Genomic DNA, 20683 nt, shown 5'->3' with positions numbered 1-20683 from the left:
CCCTGGTGCCGAGGGGATAGTACAACAATTAAAAATCCTCTGGAAGGAGGTACAGGGGAACATCTCCAAAGCCCAGAAGAAGTTCAAACATTTTGCAGACAGGAGGAGGGGGGTGGTTCCTGCATTGACAGTGGGGTAAAAAGTCTGGTTGTCCACCCGTAACATCAAACTTAAAATACCCTCTATGAAGTTGGGCCCCAAATTTATTGACCCATACTAGATTGTAGAGGTGACCAACCCGGTGGCATACAGATTACAGTTGCCCACCTCCTCCAAAATCTCTAACGTCTTCCACAGGTCCCTATTAAAACCTGTGGGGACAGTTAGAGAAGATCCCTCATCTGTGGCTCCACCAGTGTTGGTAGAGGGTCAACTGAAGTACGAGGTAGGGCGCATCGTTGATTCGCGGTGGGTGCGCCAGAGACTTCAGTACCTTATCCATTGGAATGGATATTCCGTTGAGGATCGGTCGTGGGTTCCGGCCAGTTCGGTGCACGCTGATTGACTGGTGCGGGCTTTTCATGCCAGGTACCCTGAGAAACCCAGTGGCCCCCCCCATTAAGAGGGGGGTACTGTCATCGTTAGGGCATGGTTAATGTCCTGTTCTCACAGGGTAAACTTTTGCCGGCCTCTCTTTGGATCTGGGAGGGGTATTTATACTCACTCCAAACTAGCATTCTCTGTCAGTTATACTGTGTTCTGGTGTGTCTGACCCCTGGTGTGTGCACTCTGCGTTGCTTGTTTGCTTCCCGTGTATGACCCGGCTTGTTCCTTCACTCTGTACTCTCGTCTCTCATTTTGGTACCATTGTCTTTTCTGGTTCTGACCTCCTGGCTTGGCTATCGTTACTCCGTTACAGTTTACCCCAGTTTACCCCAGTTTACGGGCATTAGACGGTACGTCTAATGCCCGTTCTGGTTTTCAGATCTATTGCTACGTCCTGACTATCCATTCTGTCTAATCCTTTGGTACTGTATTGCTATCTTGTGCTTTGACCTCGGCTTGATCTGGTTTCTGTCTCTGTCTATGCCCCTTGGTAACATTGTCCTGTAGTTACCTTTCTAGGAGTTTCCCTGCAGGTCCTAGCTCCGTGGAGCTTAGGCCACACCCCCAGCAGTCACGTGATTCAGGTCCTTGAGCATGCATTGTCACCACTGCTGCCCGCTCTGCAGGTATCTTTGTGAACAGTCTTTGTATTCAGGACACGCTCTCTGGCTCAGTGAGCAAGTGCAGTGCGGTGTTCCTGACAGCTGGCCTGGAGTGGGAACTGTGCTGCATGACATGGTTAACTGCTAGAGAGACCCTTCATTGCCTCCAAGCCTGACATCACCCTCCCTGGAGAAAGGCAATGCCACTGTGGCGACCATACTCCTGGGGGTGCCACATTCCCCCCTCGTGCAAGTCAGTACTCCTAGACTGATAAAAGAAAAACATGAAAAACATATAAACATATAAACAATATGAAGGTTACAAGATTTAAGAAAAATGAAAAATTTACAAAAACCAAAAGCTCCAAAAATAGTCCTGTGATGATAAGTCCAAGCATCAGTGTCCATGGTCCATTCCTGGGCAATTGGTGAACTATGTACAAAGCTGGTGACCACACACAGTCCTGTGGCCAGAATGTCCATCAAACTAAACTGGAAAAATTCAAAAAAAGGAGAATTCTTACAGATTACCTTTAGGCTCAAACTTGAACAGTTACATATATACACACAATTTCAACATTTACATGACTCTGACTTGGTTATATGCGGAATCTGATGGGTGGTATACCTTGAGTAGTATGGGTAGACCTGCGTAACTCTGGTGTGGGTAAACTGGGTAGTATTCTCCTATGGACTCTTAGTCTCACCAGGGGTATGACAGATTCACCACTGGCAGGGCGAGGGTTCTCTGGCTCCACTGCTGGTATGGCATCTGCTACCTGAACTTCCTGATTTTCAGAGTTCTCATGAGTCACTTCTTCTTGTACTACCTGTTGGGGAAATGTCAACCATGGTACCACTATGGCATCGTTCACTTTAGTCCAATTTGAAGGGAATTCTCCAAGTATAGTGTTGACCTTTTCTTCTTCTATGGGTTGGATGTTACTTTGTTCTTCCATTCTTTTTCTTAACTGGTCAGGGCATGATTTCAAATGATCCCTTGTTACTGCTGCTGAGGTTTCCCCTCCATCTTTACTAATAAGGCACACCTTGGTATTGTCAAAGTTTGAGGGTAGAATGGTGTAGGGTTCAGCTTCCCATTGGTCATCCAATTTATGCAGTCTTCTTTTCCTCTTGAGGACTTGTTCTCCTGGTGACAAGGGGACTGCAGGTGCATGTTGGTTGTAGTGCCTTTCTTGTTTTTGTCTTGCTTGAGCTAGACTCTTTTCCACTCACTCTTGTACTCTTCTGTACTGTTGCTGCCTCTCTGTGTCCCAGTCAGCATCTGGTGACGTCACCTCAGGTGTAAGGACTCCCATATCCAAATCAATAGGCAGCTTACCAGGCCTAGCTCTCATTAGGTAGGCTGGAGTGCAGTTGGCGGAATTCACAGGAATGTGGTTGTAGAGGTCTACCAGATCTGGCAACTTTTCTGGCCACAGATTCCTCTCTTCCAAAGGCAAGGTCTTCAGCAGGTCGATCACCACCTGGTTCATCTTTTCACACATGCCATTGGTCTATGGATGGTACGGGGTTGTCCTGATCTTCTTACAACCGTACAAGTTACAGAATTCCTGGAACACTTCTGCCTCAAAAGCTGGACCTTGATCTGTAAGCACTCGCTCAGGATACCCATGTGGTCTACAGAAGTGCTGTTGGAATGCTCTGGCTGCTGTCCTGGCTGTTTGATCTTTGACAGGCACATCTACCAGGAATCGTGAGTAGTGGTCCACGATGGTAAGCGCATAGATGTAGCCTGAACGGCTTGGGACCAGCTTCACATGGTCCAGGGCGACCAACTCAAGTGGCTGTTTGGTTATTATTGGCTGTAGAGGAGCTCTCTGGCTGTTTCGATCCTTTCTGTGCAGGTTACATTGTCCACACTCTCGGCACCACTTTTCAATGGCTTTCCTCATACCAGCCCAGTAGAATCTCTCACGGAGCAATGCTTCCAACTTCTTCCATCCGAAGTGGCCAGCTCCATTGTGGTATGCTTCCAAGACCATTGATGCCTCTCTCTTTGGGACTACCACCTGCCAGACCAGCTCATGAGTGTGGGCATTGATACTCCTCCGACACAGCTTTCCTTCATAAATGAACAGCCGCCCTCTTTCCTTCCACAACTGCTGGGTTTCTTCAGGAGCATCCGACTCTGGGCGTGAGTCAGTTTGTGACAGTAGCTCCTTCACCAGGCGGACTGCGGGGTCATTATCCGGAGTTTCTGCCCAGTCATGATGGGGCAATGGATTTAGGGTGACCTCTTTCAAGCCAGACCGTCTGTTTCTCACTCCTTGAGCACATTGGGCCGCAAGTGGCCGGAGGAAGGGAGGTAACTCTATTTCTTCAAGAGCCTCAGGGTCTTCTCCTGCATCTGGCAGATTAGGCATTCTGGACAGCGCATCAGCATTGGCATTCTTGTGCCCTGCTCGGTACTTGATGGTAAATTCATAGTTAGACAGCCGAGCCTTCCATCGCTGCTCCAGTGCACCTAGTTTTGCAGTTTCCAAGTGAGTCAACGGGTTGTTGTCCGTGAAGATGGTAAACTTAGCTGAAGCTAGGTAATGCTTGAATCTTTCAGTCACAGACTATGGCAAGGAACTCCAGTTTGAAGAAACTGTAGTTGTCAGAGTTCATTTCAGTGGGACGAAGCTTCCTGCTGGCGTAGGAGATCACTCATTCTTTGCCATTCTGTACCTGTGACAGTACTGTTCCTAGTCCCACGTTGCTGGCATGAGTATACAACACAAAGGGCTGGTCATAATCTGGGTAGGCCAGAACTTCATCTCCAGTGAGAGCCATCTTCAGTCGGGTGAAGGACCTCTCCAGTTCCTCATTCCATTCAAATGTGGAATTCTTATGTTTGGCTTTCTTGAATTGCCCCACCAGAAGATTTTGCATAGGGGTGGCTATTTCAGTGAAGCCTTTTATGAATCTTCGGTAGTAACCTACCAGTCCGAGTAATTGGCGTACTTCACGGAGGTTGCTGGGCTTCGGCCAGTCCCGGATGACTGTGACTTTGTCAGGATCTGGTGCCACAACTTCTGCACTCACTACATGACCGAGGTACCTTACTTTGGGCTTCAGGAGGTGGCATTTGGAAGGCTTCACCTTCAGGCCAAAGTTGGAGAAGGCTTCAAACACCTCAACCAGGTGTTCCAGATGGTCTTCATAAGTCTTGGAGAAAACAATGACATCATCAAGGTACAACACGACTGTCTCAAAGTTCATGTGTCCCAGGCAGCACTCCATCAGCCGTTGAAATGTTCCTGGGGCAGTGCAGAGCCCGAATAGCATATAGTTGAACTCACAGAGACCCATTGTGGTGGTAAATGCTGTTTTCTCCTTGTCTGCCTCCACCACGGGAATCTGCCAATACCCACTAGTGAGATCTAAGGTGGAAAAGTAGTTAGCAGTTTTAAGTGCGGCTAATGATTCCTCAATCCTAGGTAATGGGTAGGCATCTTTATGTGTAATGCTGTTAATTTTCCTGTAATCAACACACATTCTCATGGTACCATCCTTTTGCTTTACAAAAACTATGGGAGCTGCCCAGGGCTACAACTGTCTCTGATAACCCCAGCTTTCTTCATCTCTCTCAACATACCTTTAGCACATTGCGGGTATAGGCCGGAACCTTTCTTTTATGGGTGAATGATCTCCAGTGGGGATATTATACTGAACCCCTTTTGCCTTCCCAAAATTTAGGGGGAGCTAACTGAATACCCGCTCATATTCCTGGGTCACTCGGTAAACCCCATTTTTCTGGTATGAAGCTGTAGAGTCAGTTCCCACCTGCAGTTGCTGTCACCACTCCCCCAGCTGCTTTACAGAGCCATTGTCCTCCACCTGGTCGGATGAGACCAAGGGCTCTACTGCCTGCATTGCATTATTACTGACAGTGAGCAGCTTAGCAACTGTGGCATAGCGAGGTATTGTGGCTTCCTCCTCCCCACAATTCAAGAGGCGTACAGGTACTCTCCCTTTACGTACATCAACCACCCCTCTGGCTGTCAGGACAGTGGGCCTGCTATCAGAGTACACTGGCTCTACCAATGCCTGGTAATTAGTGTTGAGCATTCCGATACCGCAAGTATCGGGTATCGGCCGATATTCACTGTATCAGAATTCTGATACTGAGTTCCGATACTTTTATCATATCGAATACCGGAATCGGAAGTTCCCATAATGCTATGAGCCAGTTTGATTTGATTCAGCCAATGACAATCCTCAGAAGTGTGGGCACATCCTGTTAGGCATGTAGGCATGTTAACTAATGGCATGGCTGTGATTGGCTGCTGAAATGATGTCATGATGCACTATAAAAGCCGCCGCAGCCGCCATTTCTGGTTCACTCTGCTGTGAATTCAGTTAGGGACAGGCTGCTGTTCAAGACTGTGAGGGACAGTTAGAGAGCGATTTTACAAATCACAATGTGCTTTACCCAGGCTACATTCTCAATAAGAGTAGCTTTCTTTTGCCTTGCAGCAGTGTTCACAGCTGTCTGCAAGGTCTGTGTGAGTGCAGCTCACGCTGAGTAGTGTGTCCTGCAGCCACGTCTGGTTGTAGGACGCTCAGCGTGATACTGCCTCATACATATTTTTCATTTTTTGCTGCTCATTTTTCATTCTCCTATTAGTGTGCACTGTGCATCCATCCGTATCCATATATGTTGGATGCAAACACTATAGGAGTAGACAGCGGAGCCTCTCTGCAGCCTTTCAGTGCTAGTGCCCAGTTTGCTGCACTGTTCACGGCTGTCTGAGAGGTCTCTGACTGTGTGTGAGTGCAGCTCATGCTGAGTAGTGTGTCCTTCAGCTACGTCTGGTTGTAGGCTGCTCAGCGTGTGTCACTGCCTCACTCATATTTTTCTTTTATTGCAGCTCATTTTTTATTCTCCTATTAGTGTGCATCCATCTGTATCCATATACGGTGGTTGCAAACACTATAGGAGTAGACAGCGGAGCCTCTCTGCAGCCTTTCAGTGCTAGTGCTCACTTATCTGCACTGTTCACGGCTGTCTGCGAGGTCTCTGACTGTGTGTGAGTGCAGCTCACTCTGAGTAGTGTGTCCTGCAGCTACGTCTGGTTGTAGGCCGCTCAGCGAGCGCCACTGCCTCACACATATTTTTCTTTTATTGCAGCTCATTTTTTATTCTCCTATTAGTGTGCATCCATCCGTATCAGCTACATTGGTTGGTTGCAAACACTATATAGGAGTAGATAGAGGAGCCTTTTTTCTGGCTTGTGCCCGTCATCTGCAGCCAGATTAGTATTACCCTATTTTTTGGAGCCTCATCTTTTGCATTGTAGGTTACCTGCCTGCATTGTAATAGCTCCAAAAAGTCAGTGATACTATCGCTTTCAAATCTTTGGTCACATCCTTTCAGTTTTTAAAAAAAAAAAAAAAAACTAAATAAAGTTCACCAAACACTCCATTTCACAGTTGTGTAGGCCACATTATCTCCTATTAAAGTGTAGTCCACACACACACACTTCATAAAATTAGTGTTTCTTATACCTGTTACCAGCTGTTCAGGAATAAGCACACTAAGCCCCCCCTTTGTACTTTTCTGCCTATCTTTATCAGTCTACCAAGATGAAGAAGGCAGGGAGTAAGGCACGTGGGCGTGGAGTTTCAGCAGGGAGAGGACGTAGGGATTCAGCAGGGAGAGGACGTGGGGATTCTGTGCCTGCTGCTGGCACCAGTGAGTCAGCATCACCCAGTTTTAACAGGCAACAGTCCTTTATGCGCAGCTTTGTAGGACCTTGCCGTACCCCACTGCAGCGGGAGGAACAAATTGAAGCCGTTGTCGGATGGATGGCAGCTAACGCATCGACTTCAATGACTTCCACGTCCTCTCAGGGCCAGAGCACTGAAGAGCAACCATCTGTCTCTTCACCACCTGCCAAAGTGCCCAGGCAGTCAGAGAGCCCTGGACAGGAGCCATCACAGTCTCTACTTCTGTTCTCTGAATCCGTTGGCTTGGAAAGAGGGGGCCAGCCAAGCAGCATTCAAGAATGTGAAGAAGAGGGAGTTTGCAGTGATGCGCAACTTCTTTGTCCCTCTGAATCTGAAGAGGAGGGTGGGCCAATGCCTATGGTCAGCACACCTCAGTACGCATCAGATGATGACGAGACTCAGGTGCCACTTTCTGGTGCGTACGGTGCTGGCGAGACAACCCAGGAGAAGCAGGTGTTTGAAGAGGGGAGTGTAGATGATGAGGTCCTTGACCCATCATGGCGTGAGGAACAGGAAGGTGGTGGGAGCAGCTCTGAGGAAGAGATTCCCTGAACGGCCAAAACAGGAGGGAGAGGGAGGGGGCAGACTTGGTTGCCTGTAGCCTCCACTTCGGCACCCGTTAGGAGCATTCCTCTTTCAAAAGCCAAAACGGGCGCTCCCAAGACTTGCAGTGCGTGGTCCTTTTTTGACACAGTTGCAGATGACATTTGCTATGTCAAATGCAAGCTGTGTCATCAGAAAGTTAAAAGAGGGAAAAATGTCAGCAACCTCAATACCACAAATATGTGGAAATATGTGCGGACCAAGCACGAGGTGGAGTTACACAGACACACTGAAGACGTAGGCCAACGTACAGCACCACCTACCACCTCTTCAGCTCATGTTGGGGCCTCTTCCTCAAGCTGACACACAGCTGGTTCGGCTTCCTCACAGGATCGCCAAGGAAGAACCTCTGGCACTGTTGTCCAGAGACCCAGTGACATTCCACCCACAGCACCACGTTCCCAGTCATCCTCACACTCCCAGGCCACTCTACAGCCATTGGTAGCACAGGCATGGGATTAAAGGCGGCCATACTCGGCAAACCATCCCCGAGCACAGGCTCTGAATGCTGGCATTGCCAAACTACTGGCCCTTGAAATGCTCTCATTCAGGCTGGTGGAGACTGACACCTTCCGGAACTTCATGGCATTGGCAGTTCCACAATACACCGTGCCCAGCTGCTTTTATTTCAGCAGGCAAGCTGTCCCTGCCCTGCAAAAACATCTGGAGGGAAAAATAAAACATGCGCTACTAAACGCCGTCAGTAGCAAGGTCCACCTGACCACCGATGTGTGGACCAGTAACCATGGACAGGGACGATACCTTTCCTTCACTGCCCATTGGGTCAATGTTGTGGAGTCGGGTACAGATCTGGAGAGTGGCACTGTACGTGTTCTGCCAACTCCACGGATTGCAGGAATCCAGTCTCTACACATTGACTCCTCCTACTACTCAAGTTCCTCAGGAACAGCGCTGCAGGAGCCTGTTACGACCGATATGAGCACAGCTGTGGCCAAACGTCAACAGGCCGTACTCAAATTAATTTCTTTGGGGAATTGAAGCCACACAGCGAAGGAGCTCTGGAATGCCATCAAGCAGGAGAGGGACGTGTGGTCTGTGCCAGCGAATCTCCAGCCGGGCTTGGTAGTGTATGACAATGGCCGAAATCTGGTGGCTGCTCTTGGCCTAGGCAACCTCACTCACATCCCATGTCTGGCACATGTGCTGAACTTGGTCATGCAGAGCTTTGAGGGACTATCCGGATCTTGATGCACTGCTGTACAAGGTCCGCATAGAGTGCGCTCACTTGCGGCGTTCCAGCACGGCAAGATCGCGCCTTGCTGCTCTGCAGCGCCGATTACGCCTTCCGGAACATCACATCATATGTGACCTACCCACCAGGTGGAATTCAACGTTACATATGTTGGAGCGGTTGTGTGAGCAGCAGGCAGCAGTCATGGAGTACCAGCTGCATCAGGCGCAAACAAGTCGCACTGTGCGCCGGCCACACTTCAGCACCACTGAGTGGGCCTCTATGAAGGACATCTGCCTCGTTTTGCGTGCCTTCGATGATTCCACGCAGATGGCGAGTGCAGATGATGCACTAGTCAGCATGACTGCCCCCTTATCTGCCTGCTTCAAAAAACACTGCAAGCACTAAGGGAGGAGGTTTTGGAAGAGGTGGAGGATGAGGAGTCACAAATGCCATCTGCTTCTGGACAGTCTGCGCTACGTGGTTCCTCACAAAGGCCTAGGCAGGGGACACTTCGTGAGGAGGATGAGGAGGAGTCAATGGAGGAGGAAGACGCCAGAGCTTAGCCAGTATGCATTGGAGGTGCTGGCTTACCCTGCTGCCAGTGTATTATCGGAACGCGTCTTTAGTGCCGCAGGTGGTGTACTAACAGACCGTCGCACGCGACTATCCTCCGATAACTTTGACCGGCTTACTTTTCTGAAAATGAACAAAGCCTGGATCTCGCCAGAATTTGCCAGTCCTCTACCAGAATAAATAATTGGTTGGCAACAGTATCCAAGTCTCCTGTTGTGTTCATGTTTCTACCACCTGAACTGTAATCCCTGGGCTTCAACACAGCCAGTTGTCGCTCAGAAGTGCCGTCTGGACAGAGAAAAACACTAGCTCCTGTGTTAGTGGGGTTCAATAACGCCATCTGCTCCCCTGCTGTGTGGACGGCAAAGTCTCCTGCTCCCTCCACAATCGAACTACTAGTGATTTTTAACCGTGCTCTACTTAGGCCTCTGGCTCCACTGTCTCTAGTATTTCCCCTGGCCTCCAACCCAGCCAGTTGCTGCTCTGAAGTGGCGCCTGCACAATCCACACTTGTTCCTGTGTTCCTGGGGCTCAGTCACGTCAGTTGATCCCCTGATGTGTGTCCGGCAATGTCTCCTGCTCTGTCCACATTCCAATTACAGCACCGTCAGCTGGTTCTCAGTAGTTCCCTTGACACTTGTAGCTTCTGCTACCCATCCTGGTTCCAACACCGTCAGCTGGTTCTCGGCAGTGCCTTTGGCCTAGGTGCCTCCTTCTCGGTATCCAAGTTCCAGAACCGTCTGCTGGTCCTTGGTAGTGCTTTGTAGCACAGGTACCTCCTGCTTAGTAACCATGTTCCAGCACTGTCAGCTGGTCCACGGTTGTGCCATTGGCTCTTGTTCCTTCTGCAGCCACTCTGGGTACCAGCACTGTCAGCTGGTTCTCGGTAGTTGCATTGACTCTTGTAGCTTCTGCTACCCATCCGGGTTCCAGCACCGTCAGCTGGTTCTCGGCAGTGCCTTTGGCCTAGGTGCCTCCTTCTCTGTATCCGAGTTCCAGCAACATCTGCTGGCCCTTGGTAGTGCTTTGTAGCAGAGGTACCTCCTGCTTAGTAACTGTGTTCCAGCACCGTCAGCTGGTCCACGGCTGTGCCATTGGCTCTTGCTCCTTCTGCTGCCCTTCCGGGTTCCAGTACCATCAGCTGGTTCTCGGCAGTTCCTCAGCCTTCTTGTACCTTCTGCTACTTTTCAAAGTTCACGCTTGTGGAAATGGTTTTTGGTTCTCACTCTGGATGTCCCAGACGACCCTGAAGACCACACCGAAGAATGCTAACAAGATGACCCTGAAGAAGATGACCAAGATGACAAAGAACATGAAGACAACCACCAAGATGCAGAACAACAAGAGACAGAAGATCAAGAAGCAGAAGAACAAGAAGAAGGACCAAAAGCAGAAGAACATTAAGCATAAGACTAGAAATCAGAGCAAAAGATATTATCTAAATTCTAAGCAGAAGAAGACTAAGCAGTGTATGGGGGTGAGTCCGTTCCTCCTCGTGGTGCCCCTGGAAAATGCCTGCTTCTGCAGGCCAAACTGAACGTGGACAAATCCTGTTGTAAATCTTTTGTGACAGGCAAAACGGAAGGTGTAATCTTCAAACTTTTATAGATAACAACTACAGGAATGCCTGTCACAAATAAGAATATGATTATGAAGAAGACGAATAGGAAGAAGATGAAGGAGAATATGAAGAAGAATAATAGTTGAATAAGAAGAATATGAAGAATGTAAAACAAAATAATAATAGGAAGAAGGTGAAAAAGAAGAATATGAATAAGGTGAAGAAGTTGATGAAAAAGATGCTGCTGCTGAGGATGATGAAGGAGAAAGTGTTGGAGAAGTAAAAAAGAAGGTGAAGAGCATGGAAGTAGTGAAACATTCATATCTAACAAAATATACAAAAGGTTATCATAGTCAATATCTTTGTAACTCCGAACACCTTTAAAAAAAAAATTATTCCTGCTATTCCATTTGATTGGGCTAAGCCTCTATGCCTTTAATGTCTCCTCCACCTCCCCCAATACATTTTACATTATTCTTAGTTGTTTTTCTTCATGTAGAATTAAACTACAAGGAAAGAAAGGGGTTTTTTTAATTCTCATATTTCTGTTCCAATGACTTGAATGGGACTTCTGGGATTGGAATCGGCGATACCCGATACTTTTTTCATGTCGGCCGATCCAATCCGATCTGATATTTTTCAATATCGGGTGGTATCGCTCAACACTACTGGTAATCTTTTTCATCTGAGGCCTATGGCTGCCCGACACCAAATCAACATTTCACATCTGGGGGGTATTGCAATGGGGAAAGAATCACTCACTCTGACGCTGCCAATTTCTCTGCCAGACAGTTCTACCTGCTGTCTTTGTATCAGGGCCTTGATCTCCTTCTGCAGGACTCGTTCACTGGAACCAGCAGTCTCAGCCACCTGTTGCAACAAGACAATAACCTTGGAAAGACAATTTTCAATTACATTTGTACCAAGAGTCATCATGGGATTACATTCACGTCGATCAATATCCACAATATCCACAACTATCAGACCTTGAGATTTTAACTCTACCCCGCCACTTTAACAGTAATTTCTTTACATCCTACTTGTGGTAAAGACTGACCATTACTGGCAACTACTGTGAGTTCATCACTTGGGCCACGGGTAAGTTCAGAATCAGCCCAATACCGCTTGTAAAGGATAAATGGCACAGTTGTCACCTGGGAGCTAGTGTCCAGCAAAGCGTTCATGGGGATGCCGTCAATCACCACAATCGGTCGTCCTCCAACATACTTGGCTTGCCAGTTCCTTGGGCCTTGTGGTCCTACTCCTGGGGGTTGGCCCTCTGCCCCAGGGGTTGCTCGTTTAAATAACAGAATCTTGCAAGGTGACCTGCCTTGTGGCAGTGACGACAGATGTGACGTCCGTCCTGATCACAGAGGTCGTTGTTCCTCCCTCGGAGTGGTGGGGTTCTCCTCTTCCGGAGCCATGGGACATCCTCTGGACTGGAAGCAAGCTGGATCTTCTCCTTGAAGGACACCTGCTGGGACTGCAGCCATACATAACTCCTGAACCTGAAGACGCAGTTCTTCAGTTGGATCTTTATCCAGAGTCTGTGAATCAGCCTCCACAGGGATGGAAGGGAAAGATGTTGCTTCCTGGTGGTAGGTGACCGCTGGGCGTCTAGGGGGCGCTGGACGGTTGACAGTTGGTTCCTGCAGTACCCGAATAGCCCTGTCCTTGAAATCAGCAAAGTCCAGGTCAGGGTTTTGTAGGGTTATAATGCGCAGCTGTGCTCTGTGGGTACTGGATATGAGTCCTTCAATTAACTGCTCCTTTAACAGTTTGTCTTCCTCTTAAACACTGTCAGGATCAATTTGCTTGACGGCTAGCAGTGCCTCCTGCAGGTTAAGAGCATAGTCCCTTATATTGTCCTGCGCTTTCTGTTTACATCCAAAGAACCTCATCTTAATTTCAGCTGCAGTGCGGGTGTCAAAGGTGCTTCTTAGCTTGGCCAAAATCTTTTTAACAGTCTCTTTGTCAGTGTACTGCCAGGCTTTTACTTCCCTCTGTGCTGCACCTGTTAGCTGCCCAATAAGGATATTCACCTTCTGGCTTTCAGACAGAGGATACACCTCAAACAAACTGCACAGTCTCTCTTTAAATTCACTCAGGGTATGTGACTCCCCTGAATACTGCGGTAGCCAGGCTGCTCCCGGCATGTAAGGCATAGACAGCGGCATTATGGGGACCACAGCAGTGGGTGCTATTGGAGCCACAGCTGCGTTGGGCACTGCATCTTATGGTGCTGAGGGGCTGGCGGGGGTGTCCGCCGCTGCATCGGCGCATGCCTCAGACATTCTCCTTCCCCCCTAGTTAACGGTTGCCAGGTCCCGGGGTTGAGCGGCTTACCGGCTGTAGGCCTCAGCTCCTCCCTTCTCACGCGTTGTCCTCTCTTCCCGCGTGGCACTTCACTTCCTCGCGCTCTTTGGCAGGCTCCGCCCATGAAGGCCCACCTCTTCGGTTTCCCACGCGCGCCAAGCAGCGGGATAATGCCGGCAATGGCACCAACAGTCCACAGTACACAAAACAGTCTCTGGCACACAGGACCCGGTGATACCGGGCTCCGTAATCCTGTTTGTGACGCCAAAATGGGTCGCCCTCCCAGGGCTGTGGGGTACTCGGTACCGGGACGGTCTCTCAGAGGGGATTGTCACAGCAGCGGTGACCCGGTCGGTGGCCCTTGGCGCCCATGTAAAAGGGGTTGAGTTGGGAATAAAGTTTATAAGTGATTCGTGACGCCACCTGTGGTGTTCGGCAAGGGATGTGTTAAGCCGACGCTGCAAGCAGATCCTCTGGGACAGATGGTGTAGTGCAGCAATGATGTTGTAGCCCTCCACAGATAGGGCTGTTGGTTCAAGGGCAGTGTAGTGGAATGTTTAGGAAGAGGGTGCAGTGTTTGGCACAGAGATGTAGCAGTGCTGAGGATGTTGCAGGAAGGAGGCAGGACACAACAGGGTGCAGTTTCTTTACATTTACTTGGCAAACGCAGTCCAGGGTCCTGGTTACAGATGGCACAGGAGCAGACTAGCCTGGAAGCAACTCAGGGATCTCTCTATCAGATGGGTTGTGTAGTCTCCTTCCTAGCGCTGGTTTGAGGTACATCCAGTACAGTGTTACACTGAAGTTCCTCCTTCTTATCTTCTCTTAGAACTACCTCGTATGGCAGACAGCTGTAGCCCTCTATCTCTCTTGGCTCACCCGTCGCTTTTGTGCCTCCGAGTCTTAGTTGGGAATAGAGCATTTACAGCTTCTTATTCCTCTGGTTTCTGTTGCAGGACCTTCAGTATCCATACAACCGTGGAGACCAGGCTCCAGATCATGCGCTATCACTGGGAGGGAGCTCTCTATCAGCTCAACCTCCAGCTTCTCTCCACACGTCTACACTCGTTGCCCTCCTCACACTAACTGACTAATTTCCCTTCCTGGCCCTCAGAGAGCACTCCTCCCCCAATTCTGGTTCAGAGCTCCCTCTGCTGGCCTGGAGTGGGAACTGTGTTGCATGACATGGTTAACTGCTAGAGAGACCCTTCTTTGCCTCCAAGCCTGACATCACTGTCCCTGGAGGAAGGCAATGCCACTGTGGCGACCACACTCCTAGGGGTGCCACAGCAGCAGCGGCTCAGCATTGGGGTATCAGGTGCAGTAATAGGGACACATACGTCAGCAGAGGCTCAGCATTGGGGTATCAGGTGCAGTAATAGGGATACATACGGCAGCAGCGGCTCAGTATTGGGGTATCAGATGCAGTAATAGGGACACATATGGCAGCAGCGGCTCAGTATTGGGGTATCAGATGCAGTAATAGGGACACATATGGCAGCAGCGGCTCAGCATTGAGGTTTCAGCAGGATGAGGGGTTTGTACAGGTTGGGGATAGATGGTGATGGAGCTGGAATATGAGAAGTGAAACGTGTCTTTGTTGTATTCTCTGCAGCCGAGTCCTGGCTGGAGGAGCTGTCATGTCGGTCTGGGCCAGATGGAAAAGACGTGAAAAGTGAACGACTCCATCAGAAAGAACGTCAGCGGTAAGACACCAACTATAACTGTGCAGTAATCACTTATATGTTCTGTAGGACTGGCATTTACCACTGACTATATGGTGGTAATATCAATATTGGTCTTTATATACTTTAGAGATTATTTTCAGTAACAGCACAGTCATCGCCTACATCCACTATTAGGGTGCGTCACCGAGTTGTAATCAAAGTTACCTAGATAGGGGCCCACTCAGAAGTTTCGCCCCCACCCGAACCAAAACCCTAGCTACACCTCTGCACAGAGGAATCACGGAGGACCGTGGTACGGTTAGCAAGGTACTCCCTCAGCATCTTCCAAAACTTTGCACTCTTTGTGAGAGTACCCCACGCCTCAGGGCCTGTGCGATGGAAGGGTCTGAGAAAACTCTGAGAAAACTCTCCCAGAACTTTGCCAGTGTTCCCCTGCCTCTGCTGTATTGGAGTTTTGTCTCTCTCTCCTCCACTCCTTGGTTGTCCAACGAACTGTGATCTCTGCTATCAGCGTTTTCAGGTGGGAATTTTTTTAATAATTCCGCAACAAGGACCCTCTGGTACTGTACCATTTTAGTACACCTGTCTACCTCTGGAATAAGAGATAGAAAGTTCTCATTGTAGCCTGGGTTAGAAGTGTCACCAACCAGTAATGTCACAAGTGATAAGCGAACATGCACACCACTACTCGTTACTCCCCGAGTATCATGGTACTCAGTGTACTCAGTGAGCACCGAGCATTTCTGGGATTATTCGGTGGGAACTCGGGTCTCCACCCAGCATTTTTGGTGGACTTTGGTGGTGCTGCAAGGATTGTCTGCCAGGCAATGAAACACCGCAGCCATCTTTGTTGTGGTCGTGCAGAGACCAGATGCCGCCCTGCTCGGCGCATTCTGCTCCAGATTGAGAGAATATAGGGAGAGATGCAGCCTTGATAGGGTCAGAATTGGGGATTTATTAGTTAGCGTGGGGTCTACCATCCTAAATTACTCACATCCAGCTAAAGCAACAGTACTTCTAAGGACTAATTCCGGAGTATATAAGTTCCAGTGTTAGACAGGCAGGGTAGTGTGCGTCGCTCTATACACATCAGTGCAAGGCCTGCAGCAACGGTATGTGTGTATATAGATCATTGCATACATCAAGAGGGTCCATTCCATTCCTGTGTTCTGGTGCTGCTGCTGCTACCTGTGGGATATATTAGCTGTATATAGCTAGCCCCAGGTATAATTGGAATACAGGCCACACATTTTTTGGTGTGGTATCTCCGTGCAGCTCATATCTGTGTGTGCTCAAAGTTTTGCCAGTTTACAGCGGCTTTCTTTTTTTGGCCTGGCTGTCCATGCAGTTAAATACAGCACTAGTTAGCCCAAAAATAAAAAAAAAGCAGGGCACACATTTGTCGTAGTGGTATCTCCATGGCAGCTCATATCTGTGTGTGCTCAAGTTTTGCCAGTTTATGGCGGTTTTCTTTGTTTGTCCTGAGTGAAACTGTACTTATATACAACACTAGTTAGGCCAAAAATACAAAAAGGGTACACATTTTACAGTGGGGTCTATCTGTGACACGCCTTATACATCTGTGTGACAAAAATTGAGGCATTTTAGGCCTAGCTTCCCTTTTTTGGGCAGTCTGTCACTCTCGTTATATCCAGCAGTCTTTTTTATCCAAAAACTAAAAAAAATTTATACAGTCTGTTACCTCAGGCTGAGGCCTGATGTATCTGTGGTGTAAAAATTTTGCTTCGCAGGCATACGTTGCATATTTCTGTCTGCAAGCCTTGTTCTACTCATTATTTTGTGTTTTCAAAAATCAACACAAAACCTAAAACAAAAATAATACAGTCTGTTATCTCAGGCTGAGGCCTGGTGTATCTGTGGTGGAAAAATCTTCACTTTGCAAGCATACTGATCACATATAATTTTTCTCCAAATAAATCCATTTGTATGGAGCTTTTCAAATATTTCAGTAGTCCATTTAAAATGAGCAAGGCAAGGGGCAAGGGACGGGGAAGTGGACGTGATGCTGATAGTGCATGTAGAGGATGAGGCCATGGCCAAGCTGAAAGTGGGCCACAGCAAAGACCCACATCTTCGCACTCAACCTTCCTGTCCCAGTTTCTAGGGGACCTCACCAAACCACTATTAAAGCCAGTATGAAATGGTTGTTGGTTGGATAGCGGATAATGCTTCCAGTCACTTAGCCACCACCACAACCACCATGTCTTCCACACGGTCAAGCCTGAGTAGCCGTGAGTATGGACCGGATATTACTCACCCTGATCCTTCTTTCTCCCACCATGCTGAGTGGCCTGAGACAACTGATCCCACACTTGGACATTCCAAAGAGCTGTTCAGTTTTCCATTTGGAGATTCGTGCCTCTCGCCCACTCCACTTGAAGCGGGGCAAGATGATATTCCATGTAATGATGCACAAATCTTTGCGCAGCCACGGTCACAAGAGGTTGACGATGATGAGACATGCCGGAAAGTCAGGAGGAGGAGCTTGGTGCGGATGTGGAAGACAAGGTGGTGGATGACATAGTGACTGATCGAACCTGGCAGGAGGACATGCAGAGCGAGGACAGCAGCACACATGGGGAAGGAGGCATATCACCCAAACAGGCAGGAAGAAGCAGTGTGGTGGCTGCAGACAGATGGCGTGCATCCATTCCCCGTAACACCAACTGGACAGAAGTTGCCATTCCAACTGTTAGATATTCCTGAGTTTGGTTATTTTTTAAAGACTCTGCAGATAACCCCAAACAGGCCAATTGCAGCACTTGCCATGCCCGCTTCAGCAAGGGTAGCAAAACTACCAGCCTGACCACCACCAGCATGATTAGGCACATGGCAACAAAGCACCCGACTTTGTGTGCCGAACCCCAGGCTCCAGGAACACTGTCTGCAGGTGACAACTCTGCTTCTTCCATTGTTTTGCGTACAAGCCAATCCCCAGTTCACCGTGCCTGTGAAGATGCCTCGGGTCCTGCACCTGTTGTTGCCCACAGTCAACCAGCATCATCATCAAGCCCGTCCACGTCCTTGTCCCAGCCCAGCCTTCCATTGCCTATACCCCAGTCATTGGAATGCAAGCGTAAATACCCAGCCAATGCCCCACAGGCCACAGTACTTAATTCGCACATTTCTTGTCTGCTTGTGCTTTAAATGTTGTCTTTTAGGCTCGCTGAGACGTAAGCTTTCCACCACCTGACGGTGGCGGCCATCCCAAGGTACTTGGTCCCCAGTCGCCACTATTTCTCCCGGTGTGCCGTGGAGACACCAGCATGTGTCCCACAACATTACCTGTGCCCTCAACAATGCTGTTACTGGGAAAGTCCACCTAACCATGGACACATGGACAAGTGCATGTGGGCAGGGACAGTACATCTCACTGATGGCACACTGGGTTAACATAGTGGAAGCCGGGACCCAGTCGGACCTTGGGATGGAACACATCCTCCCCACACCGAGGATTGCGGGCCCTACATCAATCAGGGTTGCCCCCACAGTCTACAGCTCCTGCATCTCCTCCTCATCATCTTCTTCAGCCTCCATCTTTGAAATGAACACATCAGTCAGAAGCTGGAAGCACTGCAGCACTGAATCAGCCACGCGGCAACAGGCTGTGCTGAAGCAATCTGCATAGGTGGCAAACCGCACAATGCAAAAGAGTTGTGGACAGCGCTGAAAGAGCAGTCAGATATTTCGCTGACACCGCTGAACCTACAGCCAGGCATGGTCATGTGTGATAATGGCCGGAACCTGGTGGTGGCTCTGAGGCAAGGTGAGCTCACACACGTACCTTGAGTGGCCCATGTGCTTATCCTCGTGGTTCGTTTTCTCAAAAGCGACCCGGAGCTGCCAGATCTGCTAGTGAAAGTACGCTGTCTGTCTGCCCATTTTAGAAAGTCAGCTACAGCTTCAGCCGCCCTTGCCGTGCTTCAGCAGCATTTGCAGCTTCTGACTCACAGACTGGTGTGTGATGTCCCCATGCATTGGAACTCTACACTGCATATGTTGGAATGGATTTGTGAGCAGAAGAGGGCAGTTGTTGACTACCAGCATCAACAACACCATCAATATTCAGTTCAGACTCCACACATTAGATCTCAGGAGTGGACATGGATGTCAGACATATGTACCATCCTCCAGTGCTTTGAGAACTGCACCAAGATGGTGAGCGGCGATAATGCCATAATTAGCATCACCATCCCGCTTCTCAGCATTTTGAAAATCTCTCTGCTCACAAATAAAGATGATGCATTGCAGGCAGAGCATGAGGACATGGAGCAAGGAAACATACAGGGTGAGTACTCTCAGTCCACCCTCATGTCGTCGCAATGTGGATTGGTAGACATTGAGGAGGAGGAAGAACAGGAGCTACTTTCATGCGCTATAGACGGTAGTACTAGCACAGCTGTCATTCCGTCTGTTCAGCGGGGATGGCCTGAGGACAGGGAGGAGGAGGATGAGGAGGACAGCATGGTCAGTCATCCTGTTGGTGAGGACACAGAAGTCTTGCCTGTTAGTAGTCTGGCACGCAAGGCTGACTTTATGTTGCGCTGCCTTTCCTATGACCCTCGCATTATAAAAATTTTCGGTGACACTCATTGCTGGTTGGTGACACTTCTAGACCAACGCTACAAGGAAAACTTTCAATCTCTTCTTCCAAAGGCAGACAGGTGTACAAAAATGTTGCTGTACCAGAGGGAATTACTGAAAAAATTCCCATGTGAGAACGCTGGCAGCAGACGTCAGAGTTTGTCGTACAGCAAAGGAGTCCGAGTGAGAGAGACAGAAGTACAATCCAGCTTAGGCAGGGGCACAATGGCAAAGTTCTGGGACAGTTTTCTCTGACCTTCCCATCGTGCCGCCACAGAAGCAAGGGGTGCTGTCACAAGAAATTCAATGTTTGGGAACATGATGAGGGAATACCTTGCAGATCGTGCAAAAGTCCTCCAGGATTCCTCTGTGCCTTTTAATTATTGGGTATCCAAGCTGGACACATGGCATGAACTGGCTCTCTACGCCTTGGAGGTCCTGGCCTGCCCTGCTGCTAGCGTTCTGTCAGAGCGGGTTTTTAGTGCCGCTGGTGAAATTATAACAGATTAGCGCATCCGCCTGTCAACGGTCAATGCAGACAGGCTGACTCTTATAAAAATGAACAAGGGCTGGATTGGGCAAGACTTCTGTATACCACCGAATGAAAACAGCAAAACATAACCTCAAATACATTGTCTTTTTTGTGGAGGTATATTCTCATGCACCTCTTCACAACCACACATGGGTATCCGCTTCCTGATTTGATCTGTTTGGTGTTATCCTCCTCCTTATCTTCATATTCATCATCCACAACCAGTAGAACACCAGGATGAACGTATTTTGTGATGCAAAAGTCACTCAATTTTTGGCAAGGCTGTTTTTATGATGCCCATTACTAATTTGAAGCCAAAACTAATGTTACTCCCCCAGGGGGAAATCTAATAAAAATTAGATGTACGTATATTCTTTCCATTTATTCTTATATTTTCCATTTTTCCTATTTGTGAAACATCCTCTTATGACCTAGTGTATACCTCTCCAATATAAAAATAGTGAAATCCTATTATATTATATTTTTATTTCTATCCCTGTCTCTGAGCTGTTGCTAGGGACAAACATATCTCATTGAACACATTCTGGCTTCATATCTATGAAGCTGTGTTCGCCCCTTCCTTTTGTTATTTTCTTTTATAGGTGGATTCACATTTTTCATTTATCTGTATGATTTCAGTATGATTTATCATTATGTCTCCTCATTCTCCGCAACTAGATCACCAGGGTTAACGTATTCTGTGCTGCTACAGGCAGTCCAATT

Source organism: Dendrobates tinctorius, unplaced genomic scaffold (genome assembly GCF_039654945.1).
Source record: "Dendrobates tinctorius isolate UK_male_01 unplaced genomic scaffold, ASM3965494v1 ptg000048l, whole genome shotgun sequence".
NCBI classification, from domain to species: Eukaryota; Metazoa; Chordata; class Amphibia; order Anura; family Dendrobatidae; genus Dendrobates; species Dendrobates tinctorius.
The sequence above is the reverse complement of the archived record's forward strand: the minus strand, read 5'-3'. Positions refer to the sequence as shown.